The 25578-nt window shown below is 45.0% G+C and overlaps 1 protein-coding gene and 1 pseudogene across 28 annotated transcripts in view; one reads left to right on the top strand and one right to left on the bottom strand.

The window, feature by feature from the left end:
- The window catches only part of MED12L (mediator complex subunit 12L), a 364359-nt gene that overhangs the window by 326826 nt on the left and 11955 nt on the right, over positions 1-25578 (bottom strand). The gene's annotated exons all lie outside the window — the stretch shown is intronic.
- On the top strand, positions 15071-19679 carry LOC145538454 (cytochrome c oxidase subunit 5B, mitochondrial pseudogene; annotated as a pseudogene). Its single transcript, XR_014076865.1, has one exon. The product of XR_014076865.1 is annotated as a cytochrome c oxidase subunit 5B, mitochondrial pseudogene (transcript).

The raw sequence follows: 25578 nt of genomic DNA, 5'->3' as shown, positions 1-25578 counted from the left end.
AGAACAGCCATTGCCTGGGCCCCTCCCTGAGACTCTCCAATTCAGGAGGTGGGGGAAGGGAGGGGAGGGGGGTTGCGGAGGGAGGCGGTGCCCAAGAATCTGAATTTCTAACAGCTTCCTAGATCAGTCATGCAGATCCAGGGACCACACTTTGAGAACCAGATGTAAAGATTTGGAGTTCATGGCTTTCTAGAAAACCAGGGCCGCCCATGTCCAGCAACAGGGCTGCACTCAACCACCGGGAAGAACCTGGGTGCTCCCTCTTAGTTCAGGAGCAGGAGATCCCTGGTCCAAATTCTCTGCCAGACACCCATCCTACTGCAAAAGCATACACACAAAGCTACACACACACACACACACACACACACACACACACACACACACACACACACACACACACACACACACACACACACACACACACACACACACACACACACACACACACACACACACACACACACACACACACACACACACACACACACACACACACACACACACACACACACACGAAGACCAGTCAGGAAGGTTTCTCTTTCACTCCTTTACTTCTCATAGACCCATGAGTAAAAACCCCAGGGCTGCAGAGTACTCAGTTGTATCAGGAAGCACACAGAGCTAGCTAAAACAGAAGCCTGGTGGGCACTTCCGTTACAGTTTAGTCACACAAAACTTTAGGTCACTTTCCTAGAGAAACTAAGGGAAATGGGTAAAAACCACAATGTCACAACCAGAACATGCTCCATGATGCTTTTTCTCCTAAAGTTTCTGAAAGGTGAAAATTGATGGCAGGAATCCAAACAACCAGTTCAGAGTAAGATTCGAATTTCAGAGTGTTTACTATCATTGTTTGTACAGCGTTTCTCAAACTTCAGTAACGCAGCAACATACCCCCTTTAAAGGAAAAACATTCTCTCTGACCCCAGGATGCATGAAGAACCCAATTTGGGAAAATGAGGTAGGACCTGGATACTTAGTGGCCTTAGGGCAGCACTGAGAGATTCAGAACAAGATGTACCATGTGTTATACGAATTCAAACTACAAACTTCTATGACACTTTGCTCTGAAGACGTTTGCCAAATCTAATCAAGTAAAAATAGAAGGGAGAGAGTCCAGATTTTAAAACAGCATGCCTCTAAAATCCCCAAGCCAGGGGACACAAATAGCTTCCTCTTGCACTAGCCTTGACCCTCTTCAAAGATTTCTCTAAATAAAAGAGGATAACTGCCAAAGTCCTTACCATGGTCCTTACAGAGATTGAAACTTGTTTTACTGCACCCAGCCAACAATTCTCAAAAAAAAAAAAAAAAAAAAAACAGAACCACCAGCTACTGCTTTGCCTATTTGCAAAGCGGAGACAACTAAAGCCCCCAGCACTTGAGGACACACCCAACCACTAATCAGGGTCTTAGTGGCAAACCATTTTCAGTAAAAGAATTCTTGCTGTTGTTGTTCAGTTGCTAAGTTGTGAATGACTTTGCGACCCCATGGACTGCAGCACACCAGACTCCTCTGTCCTCCACTATCTCCCAAAGTTTGCTCAAATTCATGTCCACTGAATCGGTGATGATGCCTAACCATCTCATCCTCTGTCACCTCCTTCCCCTTTTGCCTTCGATCTTTCCCAGCATCAGGGTCTTTTCCAATGAGCCAGCTCTACTGGAGGTTAAATTTTCCCACTATACAATGTGGGGGATAAAAAATAAAGTGCCAACCATGAACTCTGAGTTTTAAATGTTTTTATCATGAACTGTAGTGCTGCAGCAGATTCTTGAGTGTCCCTTGGACAGCAAGGAGATCAAATCAGTCAATCCTAAAGGAAACCAACCCTGAATATTCACTAGAAGGACTGATGTTGAAGCTGAAACGCCAATACTTTGGCCACCTGGTGTGAAGAACCAATTCATTGGAAAAGACCCTGATGCTGGGAAAGATTGAGGACAGGAGGAGAAGGGGACGACAGAGGATGAGATGGTTGGATGGCAAAACCGACTTGATGGACATGAGTTTGAGCAAACTCCAGGAGACGGTGAAGGACAGGGAAGCCTGCCATGCTGCAGTCCATGGGGTCGCAAAGAGTCAGACATGACTGAGCGACTGAAGAGCAGCAGCAGAGGCAAAACACTGTACATACATGCGTGAGCCCTAATATCTACTCAGCCGGGAAAAAACACTAGCTGAGAACACGTACTTACAGTCCAGCCTGGTAACCTAGAGCAGGGGTGCACCAGGCCAGGCTGCAGATGGCTTCAACAGAAACCATCTTTAAAACAGAACTGGTCCAAAGGTAACCTCAACATGGAGAAAGGAAGACTCATCCACCTCATCACTGACTTCATCTAAAATGATAAGCCTTCGATAGGCTGAAATGAAATTCAAGTTCTGCTTGCTTGGAAATTTTTATTTCCTTTTTATCATAAAGTGGGTATTTATTTTTGCATTAAAAATGAGTGAGATGGGATGGGACATGGGAGGGAGGTACAAGAAGGAGGGGATATACAGTATACCTGTGGCTGATTTCATGTTGATATATGGCAGAAACTCACACAATACTGAAGAGCAATTATCCTACAATTAAAAATGAATTTTTTAAAATGAGAGGCAGAGGTTTTCAAGAATGTCACATTGTTCTATGTGTACATAGAAAAGAATGTGTAGTCAACATCTAATACCATAATACCATAAAAATAAATTATATCTAAATTTTAAACTAAATAAAATGATAAGGCTTAAAGAAATTTTAGGGAGATAGGTTCAGTTCAGATCAGTCGCTCAGTCGTGTCCGACTCTCTGCGACCCCATGAATTGCAGCACGCCAGGGCTCTCTGTCCATCACCAACTCCCGGAGTCTACCCAAACCCATGTTCATCGAGTCGGTGATGCCATCCAACCATCTCATCCTCTGTCGTCCCCTTCTCCTCCCGCCCCCAATCCTACCCAGCATTAGGGTCTTTTCCAATGAGTCAACCCTTCGCATGAGGTGGCCAAAGTATTGGAGCTTCAGCTTCAACATCAGACCTTCCAATGAACACCCAGGATTGATCTCTTTTAGGATGGATTTATTGGATCTCCTTGCAGTCCAAGAAACTCTCAAGAGTCTTCTCCAACACCACAGTTCAAAAGCATCAATTCTGCGGTGCTCAGCTTTCTTCACCGTCCAACTCTCACATCCATACATGACCACTGGAAAAACCATAGTCTTGACTAGACGGACTTTTGTTGGCAAAGTAATGTCTCTGCTTTTAAACATGCTATCTAGGTTGGCCATAACCTTCCTTCCAAGTAGTAAGCGTCTTTTAATTTCATGGCTGCAGTCACCATCAGCAGTGATTCTGGAGCCCAAAAAAGTAAAGTCTGACACTGTTTCCACTGTTTCCCCATCTATTTCCCATGGAGTGATGGGACCAGATGCCATGATGTTAGTTTTCTGAACGTTGAGCTTTAAGCCAACTTTTTCACTCTCCTCCTTCACCTTCATCAAGAGGCTCTTTAGTTCTTCTTCACTTTCTGCCATAAGGGTGGTGTCATCCGCATATCTGAGGTTATTGATATTTCTCCCGGCAATCCTGATTCCAGCTTGTGTTTCTTCCAGCCCAGCGTTTCTCATGATGGACTCTGCATATAAGTTAAATAAGCAGGGTGACAATATACAGCCTTGACGTACTCCTTTTCCTATTTGGAACCAGTCTGTTGTTCCATGTCCAGTTCTAACTGTTGCTTCCTGACCTGCATACAGGTTTCTCAAGAGACAGGTCAGATGGTCTGGTATTCCCATCTCTTTCAGAATTTCCCACAGTTTATTGTGATCCACACAGTCAAAGGCTTTGGCATAGTCAATAAAGCAGAAATAGATGTTTTTCTGGAACTCTCTTGTTTTTTCGATGATCCAGCGGATATTGGCAATTTGATCTCTGGTTCCTCTGCCTTTTCTAAAACCAGCTTGAACATCTGGAAGTTCACCGTTCACGTATTGCTGAAGCCTGGCTTGGAGAATTTTGAGCATTACTTTACTAGCGTGTGAGGTGAGTGCAATTGTGCGGTAGTTTGAGCATTCTTTGGCATTGCCTTTCTTTGGGATTGGAACGAAGACTGACCTCTTCCAGTCCTGTGGCCACTGCTGAGTTTTCCAAATTTGCTGGCATATTGAGTGCAGCACTTTCACAGCATCACCTTTGAGGATTTGAAATAGCTCAACTGGAATTCCATCACCTCCACTAGCTTTGTTCGTAGTGATGCTTTCTAAGGCCCACTTGACTTCACATTCCAAGATGTCTGGCTCTAGGTGAGTGATCACACCATCGTGATTATCTGTGTCGTGAAGATCTTTTTTGTACAGTTCTTCTGTGTATTCTTGCCACCTCTTCTTAATATCTTCTGCTTCTGTTAGGTCCATACCATTTCTGTCCTTTATCGAGCCTATCTTTGCGTGAAATGTTCCCTTGGTATCTCTAATTTTCTTGAAGCGGTCTCTAGTCTTTCCCAATCTGTTGTTTTCCTCTATTTGTTTGCACTGATCGCTGAGGAAGGCTTTCTTATCTCTCCTTGCTATTCTTTGGAACTCTGCATTCCGATGAGAATATCTTTCCTTTTCTCCTTTGCTTTTCGCTTCTCTTCTCTTCCCAGCTATCTGTAAGGCCTCCTCAGACAGCCATTTTGCTTTTTTGCATTTCTTTTCCATGGGGATTTTCTTGATCCCTGTCTCCTGTACAATGTCACGAACCTCTGTCCATAGTTCATCAGGTATTCTGTCTATCAGGTCTAGTCCCTTAAATCTATTTGTCACTTCCACTGTATACTCATAAGGGATTTGATCTAGGTCATACCTGAATGGTCTAGTGGTTTTCCCTACTTTCTTCAATTTAAGTCTGAATTTGGCAATAAGGAGTTCATGATCTGAGCCACAGTCTGCTCCCGGTCTTGTTTTTGCTGACTGTATACAGCTTCTCCATCTTTGGCTACAAAGAATATAATCAATCTGATTTCGGTGTTGACCATCTGGTGATGTCCACATGTAGAGTCTTCTCTTGTGTTGTTGGAATAGGGTGTTTGCTATTACCAGTGCGTTCTCGTGGCAAAACTCTATTAGCCTTTGCCCTGCTTCATTCTGTACTCCAAGGCCAAACCTGCCTGTTACGCCAGGTGTTTCTTGACTTCCTACTTTTGCATTCCAGTCCCCTATAATGAAAAGGACATCTTTTTTGGGTGTTAGTTCTAGAAGGTCTTGTAGGTCTTCATAGAATCGTTCAACTTCAGCTTCTTCGGTGTTACTAGTCGGGGCATAGACTTGGATTACTGTGATATTGAACGGTTTGCCTTGGAAGCGAACAGAGGTCATTCTGTCGTTTTTGAGACTGCATCCAAGTACTGCATTTCGGATTCTTCTGTTGACCATGATGGCTACTCCATTTCTTCTAAGGGATTCTTGCCCACAGTAGTAGATATAATGGTCATCTGAGTTAAATTCACCCATTCCAGTCCATCTTAGTTCGCTGATTCCTAGAATGTCAACGTTCACTCTTGCCATCTCCTGTTTGACCACTTCCAGTTTGCCTTGATTCATGGACCTAACATTCCAGGTTCCTATGCAATATTGCTCTTTACAGCATCGGACTTTGCGTCTATCACCAATCACATCCACAGTTGGGTATCGTTTTTGCTTTGGCTCCATCCCATCATTCTTTCTGGAGTTATTTCTCCACTGATCTCCATTAGCATATTGGGCACCTACTGACCTGGGGAGTTCATCTTTCAGTGTCCTATCCTTTTGCCTTTTCATACTGTTCATGGGGTTCTCAAGGCAAGAATACTGAAGTGGTTTGCCATGCCCTTCTCCAGTGGACCACAATCTGTCAGACCTCTCCACCATGACCCATCCGTCTTGGGTGGCCCCACACGGCATGGCTTAGTTTCATTGAGATAGACAAGGCTGTGGTCCGTGTGATCAGATTAGCTAGTTTTCTGTTGTTTTAGTTTTAGTGTGTCTGCCCTCTGATGCCCTCTCGCAACACTTACCGTCTTACTTGGATTTCTCTTACCTTGGGCCTTGGGTAATTGCTCTTGCCGCCGCCACCGCTACCGCCAGGAGATAGGTACCCAGACACAAATAGAAACAAAAGCCTAGAAACTGGCCCATGTTCACACAGAAGGCCAGCATTCACTGTGCAGTTTTGTATTTGACACTGATAAAAAAAAAATCAGACCTTCAATACTTTGGGTGAACTACAAATGCACCCATAAATCATGGGCATTTATCTTGAACTTCAGAGAATGATGTTATTTTTTGGATCACTTTCAGACTAATCTTTTAATCTCAGTAAGTGTTTCATCAGGAAAGTGAATACATTTTGAGTCTAGTTTGGAAATTGGCTAAGTTCTTTCTCACTCAAAGGGGGGAAAAGTCAGTTTAGCACACTTTTCAATGACCATCATAAAAGCAGATAATAAATGCACACACACAGATGTGCACACACAGTTAACCTCCTCCAGACTTCTCATCCACAGCACAGAACATATGCAGCGACAAGCGATTGCCTCCATCACCTACTCACATCTAACAAACTAACTCAATGACTGTCAATGAAATGCCACCACGGATGACAATGCCACAGAAGTAGAAAAATGTGCCTCTGTGCACTAGTCAAACAGGTTGTGCTTAGCCAGGGTCTTACTTCAAACAAACAAAATTTTTAAAAACAGCTTTATGGGACTTCCCTGGAGTGGTCCAGCCGCTAAGACTTTGAGCCCCCGAAGCAGGGGGCCTGGGTTTGATCCCTGCTCAGGAAACTAGAGCCCATATGCTGCAACTAAAGATCCACTAAAGATCTACAACTACAGATACCAAATATTTTTTTAAATACCTTTTTGGTTATTGTTCCTACCTTTGTCCGCCTCTCTCCCAGAAGAGCATTCTCTGCCTGCAGGTGCCATTTGAAAAGTAAGGCTATGATAACACCCATCACAGCCCAGATTCAAAAGTCTTCAGGCAACACTTTCTGTTGTTAGCAGATACAGATGACCCAAGAGATGAGGGAAAAATCTTTCTCTCCTCACACCTCGTATTAGCCAGTTCGAGGTACACTTCTACCAAAACACATCTCACATCTAGTCCTTCCTTTACAAGAACACAGCCGTCTCTCTAACTGCGGTCACTGGCACAGCAGGCCAGGCTGCTGCTCTCACGCCTCATGCCTCCCATCCCCGGCCAGGTCCAGACCTTGCCTGAGCTCAGCCTGCCCAAAGGCCCCGGATGAATCTTTCTGAAACAGGCTGCCTTTTCTGCACTCCCCTTTTTCAACAGCCTCAGAGGCTTTCCTTTTCCTCCCCCTCAGAAGAAGCTAAAGAATGGAAGCATCTGGCACCACCCTCTATAGTTTCTCAGTAACATCTGTGGGCCTTCTCTGCACCTAACTCCAGCCAGGACTCAAACACACAGCCCCTCAGGATGGGCGTCAGACGCCTCTAACAATCGAGCTCCGCTGCCCAGTCCCGTTTCCCTTCCGACTGTTGAATCACAGAGGTCTGAGTTTGAATGCAGAGCCCTTATCTATCACAGAGAACAAGATAAACTGACCTCTCTGCACCTCAGTAGCTTCAATCAAAGTAAGATAACAATAACGCACAGGGCTGAGGTTACATAAAATAAAATGCAGAGTTTAGCACAGTACCTGGTCCCATATTTAGTGCTCTGTAAATGGTGGTTACTGGTATTAAAAAAAAATTAGAGCTTTTTCTTCATATTTTAACTTTCATGTAATCTACTTGACTATTATATCCCTTGCCATACATATTGTCTTTTCCACCTCTGCTGCTGCTGCTGCTTCAGTCGTGTCCGACTCTGTGCGACCCCATAGACGGCAGCCCACCAGGCTCCCCTGTCCCTGGGATTCCCCAGGCAAGAACACTGGAGTGGGTTGCCATTTCCTTCTCCACCTGTAAGCCTTGCCTAATGCCATTCCTATCCCCTGGAGAATATTACACAATCTTTTGCCTTCTTCGAACCACAACCCAGGGCTGCCCTACATTTAATCACTGAAGTATACAGTAGTGTGCTCAGTACTGGGGATTCCATAGTGAGCAAACTGCAACTGTGATAAAGGCCCCAAGGAGAAGCACTACCTGCTCAGCACACACTGGATAGGGGCTTACCCTCATCTGAAAAGCTAGAAAAGAATTCCCTGAAGAAACCACCTTTGCATTTCGCCTCGGAATGCAAAATAGGCATTAACCAAGTTAAGAGGAGGACTCTTACAACAGCAAGGCTGACATTCTGCAGGAAGTGATACAATATTAACTCTACAAAGACCCTGCAGAGTTATGAGATGTATACTGTAATTCCTAGAGCAATCGTTACAAAATAAAATGTGAAGCGGTAAGCTAAAATGTCGATAGGTGAATTTAAATTATTTTTCAACAGAGTTTAATAATCCAGAAGTAAAATGGCAAATAAACCCAAACATATCAATAATTACATTAAATGCTAATGAAATGTTAACAGGCTATGATTCCAATTAAAAGGCAAAGATTGTCAGGATGGATAAGGAAACAAAACCCTGCCAAATGCTGCACCTTAAATATATTAAGACAGATAAGGTGGCAGTAAACACATGGAAAAAGATGAGCAACATGCAAACGATGAACAGAAGAGGGCTAGAGTGGCTATATTAATACCGGACAAAGTAAACTTCAAGATAGAAAGCATTATCAAAGATAAAAAGGCATATATCGTAATGATAAAAGGGTCAATTCATCAGGAAGACATAATAACAATCACCAGCATTGTGTGTCCACTAACAGCAGAGTCAGGAGAAGCCTGCGTGAGGTCTGCAGGCCTAGGAAAGTGAAAGAAAGAATGGTGTCATGGCAAGGGCAGAGGGACCCAGGTGTGAGGTGAGACTGAGCAGCGGGTGGGGACAGAACGCATGGGGTCTTGTGGACCCAGTGAAGGACTTCTCCCTTTACAAGAAGGGTAAAGGGTTTTTACCCACACGTGCTGTGTGTGCTTAGTCGCTCAGTCATGTCTGACTCTCTGCGACCCTGTGGACTCTAGCCCGCCAGGCTCCTCTGTCCGTGGGGATTCTCCAGGCAAGAATACTGGAGTGGGTTGCCATGCCCTGCTCTTTACCCACATACCTACAGTCAATTAATCTTCGACAGAAGCGAGAGTATACAATGGGGAAAAGACAGTCTCTTCAGCAAGTGGCATTGGGAAAGTCGAAAAGCTGCATATAAATCAATGAAGTCAGAACACAGCCTCATACCATACACAAAAATAAACTCACAATGGCTTAAAGGCTTCAACATTAAGATATGACACCATAAAATTCCTACAAGAGATCACAGGCAAAATATTCACTAACATAAATGACATAAATCGAACCAACATTCTCTTAGGTCAGTCTTGGGCAACAGAAATAAAAACAAACAAATGGGATCTAAATCAAACTCACAAGCTTTTGCACAGCAAAAGAAACTGTAAACAAAAGGAAAAGATAATCTTAGAAGGGGAGAAAACATTTGCAAACAATGCAAAAGACAAGCGTCTCACTTTCAAAATATACAAACAGCCAATACAACTCAATAACAAAAAACAACCCAATCAAAAAATCGGGCAGAAGACCTAAATAGACATTTCTCCAAAGAAGACTTAGATGGCCAACAGACACACAAAAAGAGGCTCATCAGTGCTAAATACTAGAGAAATCAAAACTACAATGAGGTACCATCTCACACTGGTCAGAATGGCCCTCATTAAAAAGTCTACAAATAAATGCTGGAGAGGATGTGGAGAAAAGGGAACCCTCCTACACTGTTGGCGGGAATTTAAATGGGTGCGGCCACTATGGAGAAGAATACTGCGGTTCCTCAAACAACTAAAAACAGTTTCCATGTGATCCAGCAATCCCACTCCAGGACATACACTCAGAGAAAACTATAATTCAAAAAGATACATGCAACTAACACACAATTAACACTGTTAATCAACTATCTTCCAGTATAAAATAAATTTTTTTAAAAATATACACTCATCCCTACGTTCATAGCAGCACTGTTCACAACAACCAAGACATGGAAGCAACCTAAACATCCAAGGACAGAGGAACGGATAAAGAAGATATGGTACATATATACAAAGGACTATCACTCACCCATGAAAAAGAACGAAATAATGCCATCTGCAGCAACACGGATGAACCTAGAGATTATCATACTAAGTGAAGTAAGTCTGAAAGACAAATACCATGTGATATCATTTTTGTGTGGAATCTAAAACATGACAAATGAACTTATATATGAAACAGAGAACAGATCTGTGGCTGCTAAGGGGAAGAGGGGCAGGGGAAGGGATGGATTGGGAGTTGGGATTAGCAGATGCAAACAATTACCTGTAGAATGGATAAAAACAAGGTCTTAGTGTATAGCACAGGGAACAATATTCAATATCCTTTGATAAACAATAATGAAAAAGAACATATGTCTGTATATATAATATGCATAACTGAATCACTTTGCTGTACAGCAGAAATTCACACAACACTGTAAATCAACTAACCATACTCGAATAAATTAAAAAAAGAGAGAGTAAAGGGTTTTATGCAGTGGGATAACATCATCCAAACTAAATAGATCCACAGTGTGGACAACAGATTAGAGTTTGTCAGACCAAACAGCAGGCCTAGGGGCAAGGCTACTGGGACCAGTTAGAGGCTCCCTTAAGAGTCAAGACATTAGATGATGGGAGCTAGGACCAAGATGGCAGTAACAGCAATGGAAAGAAGGGAAGGATCTTTATGGGGCTACTCAACAGGACTTTTGGTGACATGGCAGATGGAATGACAAAGAGTGAGGCTATCTATCAAGGATGTCTCCTGGATTTCTGGGATAGCAAGAGAACTTAAGACATAATACAGCAATGATAGGGGTTTTTTGGAGGAAGAGGAGCTGATCACAAGTTCAGTTTTAAATGGAACTTTGAGATATCAGGCCAAACAAGATGTTTCTTAGAGTCGCTTAGAAATCTAGAGTGCAGAGAGGTCCTGGCTGGAGTCGTCAAGTTGTGAGTTGTCTTCATTAGGTAGTAACTGAAGCCTGGGGTGGCCAAGATCATCCAAAGAGAGGGTGAGTGAGAAGAGACAACAGCCTAGAACAGACCCCAGGGAACACCCAATTTGATTTCATGGCCAGGTAAAGGAGGGAAAGCCTTCAAAGGAGACTGAGATGGCGTGGCCAGAGAAGAGGGAAGGAAACCAGGAGTGCTTTAGCTCAAAGCTGTGGGAAGGGACCTCCCTGATGGTCCAGTGGTTAGGAATCTGCCTGCCAGTGTGGGGGACATGGTTTGATTCCCTGGTCCAGGATGAGTCCACATGCCATGGGGCATCTAAACCCGTGTGCCACAACTCCTGAAGCCCGAGCCTAGAGCCCATACTCCACCAGAGAAGCCACCACAATGAAGAAGCACCAGAATGAAGAAAAGGCCTCACAACTAGAGAACGCTCATGCAGCAAAGGAGACCCAGCGCAGCCAAAATAAACAAACAAAGTTAAAAAAAAAAAAAAAAGCTGAGGGAAGACACTGCTTCACCAGGGGAGGGAACGACAGGCATGATATGGCTGCTGGGGCCCAGAGAGAGGGTTCTCTGGAAAATGAGGGCAGAAGCCCAACAAAAAGGAGCAGAGGAAGAAGCAGGAGGTGAAGAAGACACTGAACACGTAGGATGCTTTGAGGAAGGTTTGGAGAAAGAGGTGGAGAGAAATGGGAAGACAGGGTGATGGAGTAGAGGGAGGATGAAGATGAGAGAAGCACGTGCATGTTTTGATGGCACAGAGAGAATACAGTGGAGGGAGAAATTGAAGATAACAGGAGATAAGCAAGGTGGTAGAATAGTTGGAAGTTGTTGAGAAAACAGGAGGGGACCCAGAAGGAAAAGTCCAGTACCAGACCAACCAGGGACGAGTGCAGGAGGGGTTAGAGACAGGCCCTGCAGGCACTTGAACTGTGTACCCCGAAAAGACGGGTCAAAGTCCTAATCCCCATACCTGTGACCTATTTGGAAATAGGGCCTGTGCAGATAAAATCAAGTTAAAGTCCCGCTGAATTAAGGTCCTAATCCAACAGCACATGGCCGGTGTCCTCAAAAAAAGACACAGAAGGAAGACTGATGGAGGCAGAGATTGGAATTATGCTGCCACAAACCATGGAAAACTTGGGGCTACCAGAAGCTGGGGGCTTTCCAGGTGGCACAGTGATAAAGAATCTACCTGACAATGCAGGAGACACAAGAGACACAGGTTCAATCACTGGGCCAGGAAGATCCCCTGGAAGAGGAAATGACAACCCACAATCCAGTGTCCTTGCCTGGAGAATCCCATGGGCGGAGGAGCCTGGTGGGCTACAGTCCAGGGGGTCTCAAACAGTTAGACATGACTGAGTGACTGAGCAAGCACACAGTACCAGAAGCTGGAAGAGGAAAGGAAAGGCCCTCCTCCAGAGGTGCGACCCTCCTCCCAGGGCTGCGAGAGAATAAATTCCCGTTGTTTTAAACCATCCAATTTAGGGCAGTATTCTGTTTTGGCAGCCCTAGGAAACTAAAATGTACATGCAGGGGAAGGGCGAGGGGAGAAGCTCTGCTCTGCTCTATTCTTCATGGCAAGACCGCCCTCTGAAATTGCCATTCGGCAGCACCTAGAGTCTACAAGGCAGAGTCTCAATGGCTGAGAAAAGCAGCATCACCTGGCTCTGTGTAAGGGGACACCCCAGGCCCCACCCCCCCCACCCCCCCCACCCCCCCCACCCCCCCCCACCCCCCCCCCCCGGCATCCCAGCAATGGGGACTGATTCCTGTTGAATCAGGAATAGCTGTTTGAGAAGCTTAGGGGAAAAGGTGGGGGGATGGGGGAAGGAGCGAGAAGGGGATGTGGTCTGTTTCCCCAGCTCAGACAAAATGTTTGTGAGAGAGGGCACTACCACCAGCCTCCTGAACAGAGAGCCAAGGAAGGGGGCAGACGGACTCGGGGGGAGGCAGGACTCCCCTAAGAGTCAAGCATCTTCCCTGCGCCTACCCACATCTCTGACACCTGGGCCACATTTGCATCAAGGCCACATCTGAAACTCAGCTTTTTACACATCCACCCTAGTCTACTCAGCTATTAATATTCACCCCTACCCAAAACTTCCACTGCCGGCCATCAATCACCAACAGTGGAAACCCAGATGAACCCCAGAGGATGTGAGCTCAACACAAAGGCAGTCTGATCTTCACACCAGTACTGAGCAACAGGCAAAAGAGAAGAGAAAATCTTGACCACAATAATACTCCTCCCTGGCCTTTTACCAGAATATTCACACCCATCTTCCTCAGAGCCAAATGGTTCAGGCAGGATGAGTGCCCATTTACAGGCTGAGAAACAGTCTGACGAGTGACATGGTTAAGCAGCCAAGTGAGAATCAGGCCCCCAACAGGCTCTCCAAGACCGTGAGATCTTGGAGGAGACTAGTACGATTTCAATCAAGGTCTACTAGAATCCTAGCTCCTTTATTGTCTGTGAAAAATGGAGACACCTCCACGCACCTCACATGCCTACTGTAAAGGATAAGAGAAAAACCATATGTGAAGCACTCGACATGGTCATAGGTACACACTAGGCACTTTTAAAAAGGCTTATGGGAGTTCCCTTGTCATCCAGAGGTTAGGATTCAGCGCTTTCACTGCCGTGGCCTGGGTTCAATCCCTGACTGGGGATGGTGCGGCCAAAACATATACATATACAGGCTCATCAGTCATTGCCGTTATGGTTTTTGACCAACCAGCACATCCAGGGACTCAGTAACTTTCCAACGAAGCAAATGGAAACATCCACCAAGGATGATGTGCTGAGACTCCTGGGGACCCGACTCCCCACAAAAACCTCCCTCGCCCTTAACCATGAGACAGGCAGGCCCTCCCCCTCCAATGGAAGTGAGAGAGACTCTGATTCAAATTACATCCAAATATACTCGGCATTTATTCCACTCTTATCTAAGTAACTGTAGCCTATTAATTCACATTCAAATCACCTTCAAATGCATGTCACCCTCGGATATCAAACACCTGGATGTGGCTCTCAGGAAAACTACCAGAGAAAAATACTTGAACTTTCAGACTTGCAGAATGTGGGAAAGGGCACTTAAGGTGTCCATAGTTGATCCTGCCCAGAATTGTACATAAGGCAGCCTCAGAAGACAGCTTCCTCTTTGGAGCCCCCACAGGTCAGGTAAGTCACCGTCCCACACGACTTGTGCAATGCAATCACATCTTAATGCAGACTCTTCCTGCAAATCATATTTTTCACTTAGTACTAAATCTGCCTCCCACTGGGCTAGGTGATCTGAAGGCAGAAAAAAATGAATCCAAGCCATGGTTTCTGACCTCTGAAGTTGACTGTCCAGTGCACTGACTCATTGTGCCCTCTTTCTGGCTCTTTCTACACCACGCCTAAGTGCACCCCTGACCCCACACTGGGTGCACACCAGTAGGAAGGTGTCGGTGACTGCCACAAAATGAACTGCAAATTCACAAAAAGGGAAACTTGATGGGTGACAGAGACGAAAGGGTGCAGGAAAAATCAAGTAAAACTGCAGGACATCCTTCTTCCTGCCTGGGAGAAAGGACAGAGGTTGGCAATGTCTCTTTTTTTTAACCCATTATTTAATTAATGTACCATGTTCGACGGGCTTTCCTGGTGGTTCACCTGGTAAAGAATCCACCTGCAATGTAAGAGACCTGGGTTCAATCCCTGGGTTGGGAAGATTCCCTGGAGAAAGGAAAGGCTACGGGTCGCAGAGAGTCAGACTCAACTGAGCAACTTTCACTTTTCTTTCACCATGTTCGACAATTAAAAAAAAAAAATCACTTGTTTTACAAAATTCTAAAAATATTAAGAAATACTAAAATGATGTGAGAATTATTTAGATTTTCTGATGATTTCAGAAGTACTTGAGGTTTCTGCTAGGTTTCAAAAACATCACTGTGACTGTCATTCAAATACTACTTCAAATTATGGTTATTCAGATTTCATAACTATTTGATTTTTATTTTCTATTTTTTAAGATTTTTTTTTTTAATGTGGACTATTTTTTTTAGTTGGGGGATAATTGCTCTACAATGATGAGTTAGCTGGGAATGTCTCTTTTTTGTTGTTAGTGGGAGTGGTGATGCTGTTCATTTGCATACTCAAAAACAAAGGCTAAACCTAGAACTTTGAGCCAAGAAAGCCAATGTCCGCGAGTCCACCTACGAAAGTGCAGCCTGAAAGCCAGCCTCTGTTAACACCTCTCAGCCTCCACCCTTTTTATTTTCGGGAGGCTTGCTCACTCCCACCTCTTCCATGGAGCTGAGCCAACCTTCCAAGCAATTCAGGATGTTTACCACCATCAAAGCAGCCTGTGGGGGGCTGAATAACAGGTATTGAAGGTGAGGTTTAAAGCAGGGGACAAGTGGTATAAACCATAGCCCTCTGAGTCATCAGACCTTCAAGTAAACCAGTTCATGCCACAGCGTGAGGGAGGTGAGTAGGAAGGGAGTTCGAATATTCATTCCAATCCAGCAATCAGGTAATTCTCTAAAGACTGAGCACAAACATGTGTCCACCCGGAGATCCTCAAGCAACAGTATCTACTACCATCCCAGCTGAATAGTGTCCAAGGAATCGATGCATTTTTCACACTCCTCTCTCCTTCGTTTCCTTTGACCAATTTGTCACCAACTGCCAATTCTTCTCTCGTCCTGTTTAAAGCCCTCATCAGTCTTTTTACTTCATGCTTTGGTTACTATAGCCGCTTCCCTCACAGCCTCCCCGACTCCACTCTCTCCCTGTCCGGATTTATTAAGCATGAGCTAGTGAGATAAATGTGACAGCAGGGCCTGGTGAGCTCATCACCGCCCCCCACAGCAGCCGGCCAGGACTCCAAGCCTGATCTCAGAGGCTCTGTCCTCTCCCCCGTGGCACCTCACTCACCCTACCTGCAGCTCTTTCTTAGGAAAGATAGGGTGCAACCTGTCCCCACTCACTCGCATCCTGACCCTCACACCTACACCCTCCAGTGAGACCTCCAAGTATTCCAACCCTCTCTTTTCTGAACTCATGCAGCATTTTTAGCCTCCCTATATATAGAGCAGGATGGTTTACAGCACAGTCTCCGACGTCCAATTTCAACTCCATCACGATGCAGCTAAAGGACCTTGGGAAAGTAAAGTTGACCTCTGTGATTCCCTCCCCTGTGCCTCAGTTTCTCCACTTGTAAAAAGGAGATAATAGTATCCACCAAAGAGGTGTTTGTGAGGCTGGCATAAAACCAAACATGTAAAACCTTCAGAATAACCAACACAATCAACATGGGCTCTCCTGATGGAACATGGCACTTTATACACTGTGAAGTCAAAGTGTTAGTCACTCAGTCGTGGCAGATTCTTTGCAACCCCATGGACTGGCCCACCAGGCTCCTCTGTCCATGAAATTGTCCAGGCAAGAACACTGCAATGGGTTGCCCTTTCCTTCTCCAGGGGATCTTCCCGATCCAGGGATCAAATCCGTGTCTCCTGCACTGGCAGGCAGATTCTTTACTATCTGAGCCACCTGGGAAGCCCTTCTACACCGTACTGAATATTATTCAGTACTGAATATGAGGAATATGTTATTCCTCAATTTTAAAATAAACAAAAGCCGATGCATTAGTCATTTTTTTTCAATTGTTTTCTGTGCATCAGTGAACCAGATGTTCATTTCTAGAGCTGTGCTACTCAGAGTGTGGTCTGAAACTGCTACCGGTCCTCAACAAGAATAATATGCAAAAATTGAAGTGCTTGGAAACTTTCATAGCAACTTGATACTGCCAGTACATTCAATTCGCATTTCATTTTTCTAGTGATTCATTTTTATCATACATCTATATCAGTCTGCAACAGATTGAAAATTAATTAAAAAAAAAACTGGCCCTTCACCACAGATATTTTGAGAAGCACTGTTCTAGAGGGGACAGAAGCAGACTTCTATTTCTTTCCTACACCCCCACATCACTGAGTGCGGTGGGAAGTACATATCGAGTACTAAGTAAATGAAAATATAACTTCAAACGCATTTCGATTATTTAATAGTGACTTAAAAGCAGATCTCATATGAGTAGTCGAGATGTAAATAGGGTCTCCAGTTCACAATCTTCCTTTTTCAAGAAGCAGTTGACATTTAGTCTACAACTGACCAAAGAGTAAAAACAGCTCTGACCCCAAAAATATTTTCCATACTATCTACAGAAGCACTGTGTAGAGCTTTAAAAAAAGAAAGAAAAAAAAAAAAAAACCCTAAGCAATGTCAATATTAACCTTCCTTGCAGAACTCAGGAGAAATATAAATTATTTAGCACTGCCTTGGACATAGTTTTGATAGTGCTTCTAAACCTTTATGTAAACCAGCACCTTAGCAAAAAAAAAAATAAAAATTCCAATGACACTTAAGACAAAATACGTTTGTCTTGGCTCTTCCCTGCAGCCAATCCCTTAAATGGTCCTAATCTCAACAACCCTGTGAGATTAATCCATGAATGAGATGGCTGGAAAAGGAAAGCAGCAAATTCCACCAAATTTTAATTGACAACAAGGCAGCATTTGCATAGCTGAGCTGGGGCACACTGGATGTGGGTTGAAGGCTGAGTTAATTCTTGCCGAGGAAAATCTCTACACATTCAGAATGACTCTGGAAATGCTTGTAGAAAATTAAAAGTAAACAGGGAGTCCTGTGTATGTCGTGCCTCCCGTCCTTTCTCAGAGGTAGTCATGTGAAACACTACACATAAGGGGTCACTCCCAGTAGGACCTTGGTCCCCTGGCCCCAGGACCTAGTCAGCCTTGCTCCAGCAGACAGCTCTTCTCTCTCCAGCAGTTTTACTTTTTATTTATAATTTTATTTATTTATTTTTGGCTGTGCTGGGCCTTTGTTGCTGTGAGGACTTTCCTCTAGTTGCAATGAGTGGAGGCTACTCCAGTTGTGGCACATGGGCTTCTCACTGCAGTGGTTTCTCTTGTTGGGGAGTACAGATTTTAGGGCGCACGGACTTCAGTAGTTGCAGCACGTGGGTTCAGTAGTTGCAGCTCCTGGGCTCTAGAGCACCAGCTAGCGGTTGTAGCACATGGGCTTGGTTGCTCCGGGCATGTGAGATTCGCCCAGATCAGGGATCAAACCGTGTCTCCTTCATTGGCAAGCAGATTCTTTACCACTGAATCACCAGGGAAGCCCTCTCCAGCAGTTTTAACCTCCTCCTCTCAATTGCTCCCAAGTCTAAAGACATGTTCAAGTTTAGGATTCAATATACTCTTACTTTGCTGAACTACATCCCATTCCTCCAAAGATCACATCCATTTCCCATCTCGGTGCCTTTGCTCATATCCTCTGTCCAGAAGGCCTTGAAAACATCCATATTTCTGAAGACATCTCTAATTCTCAAAGAGCTGACTCCTCCCTCATCAGTTCCCACCACACAGGGCTGCTAATCTTCCATACAGAGTTCTTCAATGGCAGGAACCATGTGTTATATTTCCCAGCATCACCGTGCCCTGTACAGGGCTTCTAAGAACCATTTGTTAATAATGACTGCCCCAGTTACTAAATCTAATCAACAAATATTTATTTAACCCCAACCATATCCCACACCCCCTCCCTGCCTCTGGTTGTCAGTGGGGGATAAAAAAGGACAGGGTTTTTGTTTCGTGAAACTTATAGTGGTGGGAGGACAGAGCAAATAAGAAAAACATAAACTGGACTGAGTGCTGACCGTCAGTTGCAGTGATGAAGAGAAGGCAACCAGGCCACAGGAAGCACACGTGCAAAGGCCCTCAAGAGAGAAACTGCCAAACTAAGAAGAGGCTAACGGCGATGCCAGCTCTCCCTCTGGACCACTCGTCACCCCCAATAACTCCCCTCCTTGGAAGTGCTGCGGCCGGGGTCCACAGTCTGCCTGGTCCTGTATTTCTCTGCCCACTCTGAACAGGCAATCACTGCCAGGACTTCAACACAAAAATCACACCAAAATCTACATTTGTACTACTTCTATACAGTGCAACCTGGATTCCCCAGAGGCATCTCCAATCAAAAATATTAAAAAATGAACTGTGGGTGTTTGTAGCGGGTGTGATGGCGTCAAGGTTACTTCGCGGAGCTGGAGCTTTGGCCTCCCAGGCCCTGAGGGCCCGCGGTCCAAATGGAGTCTCCGTGGTGCGCTCAGTGGCGTCTGGAGGTGGTGTTCCTACTGATGAAGAGCAGGCAACTGGGCTGGAGAGGGAGGTCATGCTGGCTGCATGCAAGGGACAGGACCCATACAATATACTTGCCCCAAAGGCAACCTCAGGTACCAAGGAAGACCCTAATTTAGTCCCCTCCATCACCAACAAGCGGATAGTGGGCTGCATCTGTGAAGAAAACAACAGTACTGTCACCTGGTTCTGGCTGCACAAAGGCGAGGCCCAGCGATGCCCCAGCTGTGGAACCCATTACAAGCTGGTGCCACACCAGTTGGCCCACTGAGCCATTGCACTAATTCACTCAGAATATGATGTGGAATTTCTTCTTTCCAGTAAAGACTAGCCATTACATTGGCTTCTCCTCCCATAAAAAAAATAAAAATAAAAATAAAAAAAATAAAAAAAAATAAAAAATGAACTGTGTCACTATACTCCCCTCCCCAACCTTCCTACCCTTGGGAAAAAAATTTAACAAGTTCTTTTGTTTTGCTTGAGGACTACCATCAATCAGCTACCCACCCAACTGTATAAGCCAGTGTTCTCCATTTCAAAGACCTCTGGGGTTCCCAAGAACTTTCCAGCTACATATTGGTGAGACCAAATTTTCTTCATATCCTTCAATCGAAACAACATATTGTAGCAGACTAAATGGAGAACTAGATATGAGAATCCAGACATTAAACAGATTCACAAAAATGTAAAACAATACCACTTTTTCCACTCTTGTTTTTGTTTGGAAAAATATTGCTCATAAAAATATTTTAAATATGAAATTGGTTTATTATTATTTTTAGATGAATTACTATATATTTCTAATATTTCTCAGGTCTAATTTCTAATACCGTAAGTACTGAGACATAAAAGCTCTATGGCATCCTAAACAAGGTTTATTATAAAGGGGTCCTAAAATCAGAAAATTTGGGAATCACTGCTCTAAGCTAAAAATATTGGTATATCCTTGTACTCGCCCCTCTCACCTTACACATCCACTTTTGCCAACTCTGCCACCTCAACAACCTTTCTCCTAAATCCTCGTTACTCTTTCTTCCCAAGCCCCATAAGCCAAAAGGACACACAAGAATATCCTATCAAATCCTGGAACCTAGGAGTGTTCCTCACTTGGAAAAAGGATCTTCACAGAGGTAATTACGTTAAAGATCTCGAGATGAGCTCATCCTGGATTATCCAAGTGGGCCCCAAATCCAATAACAAGTGTCCTTACAAGGCACACCCAGAGCAGGACAGACACCTGGAGAAGACAGTCACGTGAAGGTGGAGGCAGAAGTGAGACAGATGCATGTGGGCCACAAAGAGGCCAAGGGATGTCTGGCGCCACCAAAGGCTGGGTGCGGAAAGGAAACTCCCCTAGAGCTCCAGCCGGAGTCCAACCCCAACAATGCTCCCTCCAGACAGCTGGCCTCCAGAGCTGTGAGAGAATGAATCTCCATTGTTTTTAGGCCACCTGACTTGTGGTAACTTGTTATGGCAGCCATGGAAAACTAACAGACCCATCCCCAGGCCTGCAATGTCAGTGACCGTCTAGCTAGTCGGTCATTTTGCCTCAATGTGACCCTCAGAAGCACTGTCCCCTCAAACTGCGACGCTCAGTCATCTTAAACCTCATTCCCTTAACACCCTTGAATGGCCACCTCATGGGCTCAATCATAACATCCACTCACCTCCACACAGCACGCAAAGGACCCCATACATTGATCCCAACTTTCTTTCCCACTCCAACCCAGCTCCCCACTGCACGCCCCACACCACACCTCAGCCCATCTACCCCTACACGTCCTCCAAGTCTGAGGCTTGAAACCTCCTCCTTTACTAGGTCCTGTCAAAAACTGGGTCACTCCCTATCATCTCCATAGCACTTTGTACATCCCTCTCAAAGAATATCCAAAACACTGTATTCCTTATTTACAGATATGTCACTCCCTCCAGACCAGGTTTTCTCAATCTGGGAACCACTGATATTTGAGGCCAGATAAGCCTTTGCCATGGGGGGCTGTCTGGAGTACCGGAGAATGTAAGCATCGTCCCCTGGCTTCTGCCTACTAGATGCCAGCAGCAGCTAATACACATAGACACACACACACACACACACAGAGTTGTAACAACCCCAAATGTCTTCAAACACTGCCCGTGTCCCTAGGGGGATCACCCCAGATGAAAAGCGCTGCTCTGGATTGAAGTCTTCAGGGACCCGGGACCATCTCCAACACGCTCAGCACTCACTCACACTCCCATTCATGAAAGGCATTTTGAGTCTGAGGTGTGGGCCAGGCACTGTGCTCCCAGCCAGGGACGTGGTAGGAAATGCAAGTCTTAGGCCCTGTCCTCATGAAGCTACAGCTGGCAAAGTGCCTACAAGGTGCTCATTAACAATGAGTGAGTGGCAGGACCTGTTTGGCATGCATGCAGAGAGCCCTACTTCCCTTGGAAGGTGGAAAATAAAACCCAGGAGCTAAAATTTTTCTCCTCTTCTCAGGCCCTAGAACTTCATGACTATATGAAAGAGGGACCCCTTTATACAGAATACCATGTATAAGAACCTTCCACCAAGAAACAGGAAGATGGGAGTGCCTGAGCTTCCAGGGTATTCCTCCCTCTGCCCAGGAGACACCATTCAAGGTTCTGGCAAGCTCCGAGACCAGACAAATCTCACAGAGGTGCTGGGTGCCCTAAAATGCAGAGTAGTTCTCAATGCCAGGGCAACACGAGGGTGTTTACCAGCAGTGGAGGCTGTGTGCAAAGGGGAGGGCAAGTAAAGTTGTAAGGACAGATCAGGGCACACAAGTGCTGCACCGAGATCTGCCTTAAGGAGGCACCTTAACCTCTGTGGGATTCAGCGTCTGCTGGTATTGCATGAGAAAATCAGAGCAACCCATCCAGCTCCAAACATACCTGGTTTCCCCCCAAAATGGTACAGACTCACAGGATCCCCTTCTCTGAACAGAAAAGAGGAGGGCTCTCCTCCTCTTCCCACCAGAAATGGAAATAAAGGAGCCCTGTGAGCATGCCCTCCGCTTCTGAGAGGCTCTGCGCAGAATTAACCACCAAACAGACAAAACGCAGCTGATCTTTGTCTCCTGCTGTACTAGGAGGAGAATTCTGGGAAGGTGTACTCTTTGGGATTCTCTCAGCCTGTGATGATTTGAGGGGAACAAAATATAAATGGGAAGTTGTTGCAGTCTTTTACAGACTGGGACCTGGGGACTGGAGTCGACGAAAAGAAAGAGAAAAAGAGAAAGAGCAATACCCCCCGAGTTATGTGGAAAACCAATAAAGCCCATACACAGGACTTGAACCGCTCACGAAGGCACAGGGTGTCCTCTCAAGGAGGTCTTGAAAGCCCGGGCGAGAAAGTGAGCTCAGTTGGCTTCCATGCTCTGAAGAACTAGCCAGAGACAGAAAGAAGGACACGGGGGACCCAAGTCTCTAGTGGAACAAGGGTATTTTATTAGCAGAAATGCTATATATATCTTCAGTAAAATGATTCCTCAGCCATTAAACAGAATGAAATTCTACCAGTTGCAACAAAATGGATCGTCTATTAAGTACAAGGTCGCTGAAGAGAGTCACTGAAGGGAATCCAAGCAGGTGCCCTTTCCCATGATCTCAGTCCGGAGAAGTGTGTGCAGCTCTACTCATTCCTGTATTCCAGGAACTGATAAGGAACAGAGAGTCCATGAGAAACAGCACGCAAAGGAAGAAAATGCAACATATTGGATCCCTTAAAGTTGAACATACCCTGACAGGAAGTACCATGACAACACTGGGGTTCCCAGGTGGTGCTAGTGGTAAAGAACCCGCCTGCCAGTGCAGGAGATGTAAGAGACGCGAGTTCAATCCCTGGGTCGGGAAGATCTTCCTGAGTATAAAATGACAACCCACTCCAGTATTCTTGCCTGGATAATCCCATGGACAGAGGAGCCTAGCGGGCTACACTCCATGGGGTGGCAAAGAGTTGGACACAACTGAACATGCAAGTATGCACATCATGACAACATTAGATACTTTCAAGAGACTGACAATTGGTTCAAAGATGGTTTAAACCATGTGGACAGCTCTTGTTTACTTCTCAAGAAGCCCATGGAGAGGTGGTCCCAAGATCAGTTCAGTAGCTTTACAATTTCATAAAGCCATTCCGTCATTTCCACTTTCATCCACAGGCTCATTGCCTCATAGTCACAAGACAGGTGCCCTAGCTCCCACAACCATCCCCTCTTATTAATTTTCCAAAGATAGCAGCTCTCAGGGCATTAAAAGAGGGCACTGTCTCCCATGCCTGTACTTTTTTCAACAAGGAAATATATTCTTCCTCAGCAGTCAGCCACAAAGCAGGTTTCCATTAAATCTACCTAGCCAGAATTCAGTCACCTCAAGCTGCAGGAGAGGCAAAGAAAGGGAGGATCTGGCTGTGGGGGGAAAAACATTTTTTTGTGGGAAGTAGGTAGGGGAAACGGGGATAAGACTGATGGTGAAGTAGCCAACAAGGCACCTGGTACATACTGGGTTAGCCAAAAAGTTTTTTTGGATTTTGGCACAACATCTTACAGAAAAATATAATACAACCATATCCAGCACCATGCTGGTAAATGCTTCACAGCCAGCTTCTGAAAAAAACTAAAAACAAAACCCCCTAATTTATAGCATTTGCCAACTTCCTTGGTGTAAATACTCCCTTGGTGCCAAAATTAAAGCCACTAGCATGATATTAACCAGCTCACAAAATTCCTGAAATTTTAATGATCAGCTGCTACAAGCCTGCTCTGGCACTCCACTGAATTGATACCTCAACATGTGGTAACAATTAAGTTTACAGCACTCCTTCCCATATTCTAGAGGATTAGGTATCATACCCTCCAGCTCATAGATGAGGAAAAGGACACAGCACCCCAAATCACACAGTTTAAGTGATAGGGCTGGAACGATCATATAACAGCCCCTAATGCAGCCTCATCACAGCTTTGACAGATCATAAGTGCCTACACCTACACCCTCGAGATCCCTCTGCCTAAACCTCAGCTCAAGGGACTCTAGCTTGGTTTGGAACCAACAACAAAGCTGCACACCTGTAACCTCAATCAAAGTCACCTAATAATTGTTCTTTAAGTTATATCCTCCAATAAGAATGGTAGTGCACATCAACTGTTACAACACAGAATACAGATTCAGTTCAGTTCAGTTCAGTCGCTCTGTCGTGTCCGACTCTTTGCGACCCCATGAACCACAGCACTCCAGGCCTCCCTGTCCATCACCAACTCCCTGAGTCCACCCAAACTCATTTCCATCGAGTCGGTGATGCCATCCAGCCATCTCATCCTCCGTCATCCCCTTCTCCTCCTGCCCTCAATCCTTCCCGGCATCAGGGTCTTTTCCAATGAGTCAGCTCTTCGCATGAGGTGGCCAAAGTATTGGGAGTTTCAGCTTCAACATCAGTCCTTCCAATGAACACCCAGGACTGATCTCCTTTAGGATGGACTGGTTGGATCTCCTTGCAGTCCAAGGGACTCTCAAGGGTATTCTCCAACACCACAGTTCAAAAGCATCAATTCTTCGGCACTCAGCTTTCTTCACAGTCCAACTCTCCCATTCATACATGACTACTGGAAAAACCATAGCCTTGACTAGACAGACTTTTGTTGGCAAAGTAATGTCTCTGCTTTTTAATATGCTGTCTAGGTTGGTCATAACTTTCCTTCCAAGGAGTAAGCATCTTTTAATTTCATGGCTGCAGTCACCATCTGCAGTGATTTTGGAGCCCCCAAAAATAAAGCCTCTCACTGTGTCCACTGTTTCCCCATCTATTTCCCATGAAGTGATGGGACCAGATGCCATGATCTTAGTTTTCTGAATGTTGAGCTTTAAGCCAGCTTTTTCACCCTCCTCTTTCACCTTCATCAAGAGGCTCTTTAGTTCTTCTTCACTTTCTGCCATAAGGATGGTGTCATCCTCATATCTGAGGTTATTGATATTTCTCCCTGCAATCTTGATTCCAGCTTGTGCTTCCTCCACCCCAGCGTTTCTCATGATGTACTCTGCATATAAGTTAAATAAGCAGGGTGACAATATACAGCCTTGACATACTCCTTTTCCTATTTGGAACCAGTCTGTTGTTCCATGTCCACTTCTAACTGCATACAGGTTTCTCAAGAGGCAGGTCAGGTGGTCTGGTACTCCCATCTCTTTCAGAATTTTACACAGTTTATTGTGATCCACACAGTCAAAGGCTTTGGCGTAGTCAATAAAGAATACAGAGTAGTAACCCCACAAAAAAAAAAACAAAATCACCCCTAAAGCCATTCTT

This window comes from Giraffa tippelskirchi, chromosome 2, assembly GCF_054371585.1.
Source record: "Giraffa tippelskirchi isolate mGirTip1 chromosome 2, T2T-mGirTip1v1.2.pri, whole genome shotgun sequence".
In the NCBI taxonomy this organism is placed as follows: domain Eukaryota; kingdom Metazoa; phylum Chordata; class Mammalia; order Artiodactyla; family Giraffidae; genus Giraffa; species Giraffa tippelskirchi.
Note: the sequence above shows the minus strand (reverse complement) of the source record. Positions and strands in the feature narration are given on the sequence as shown.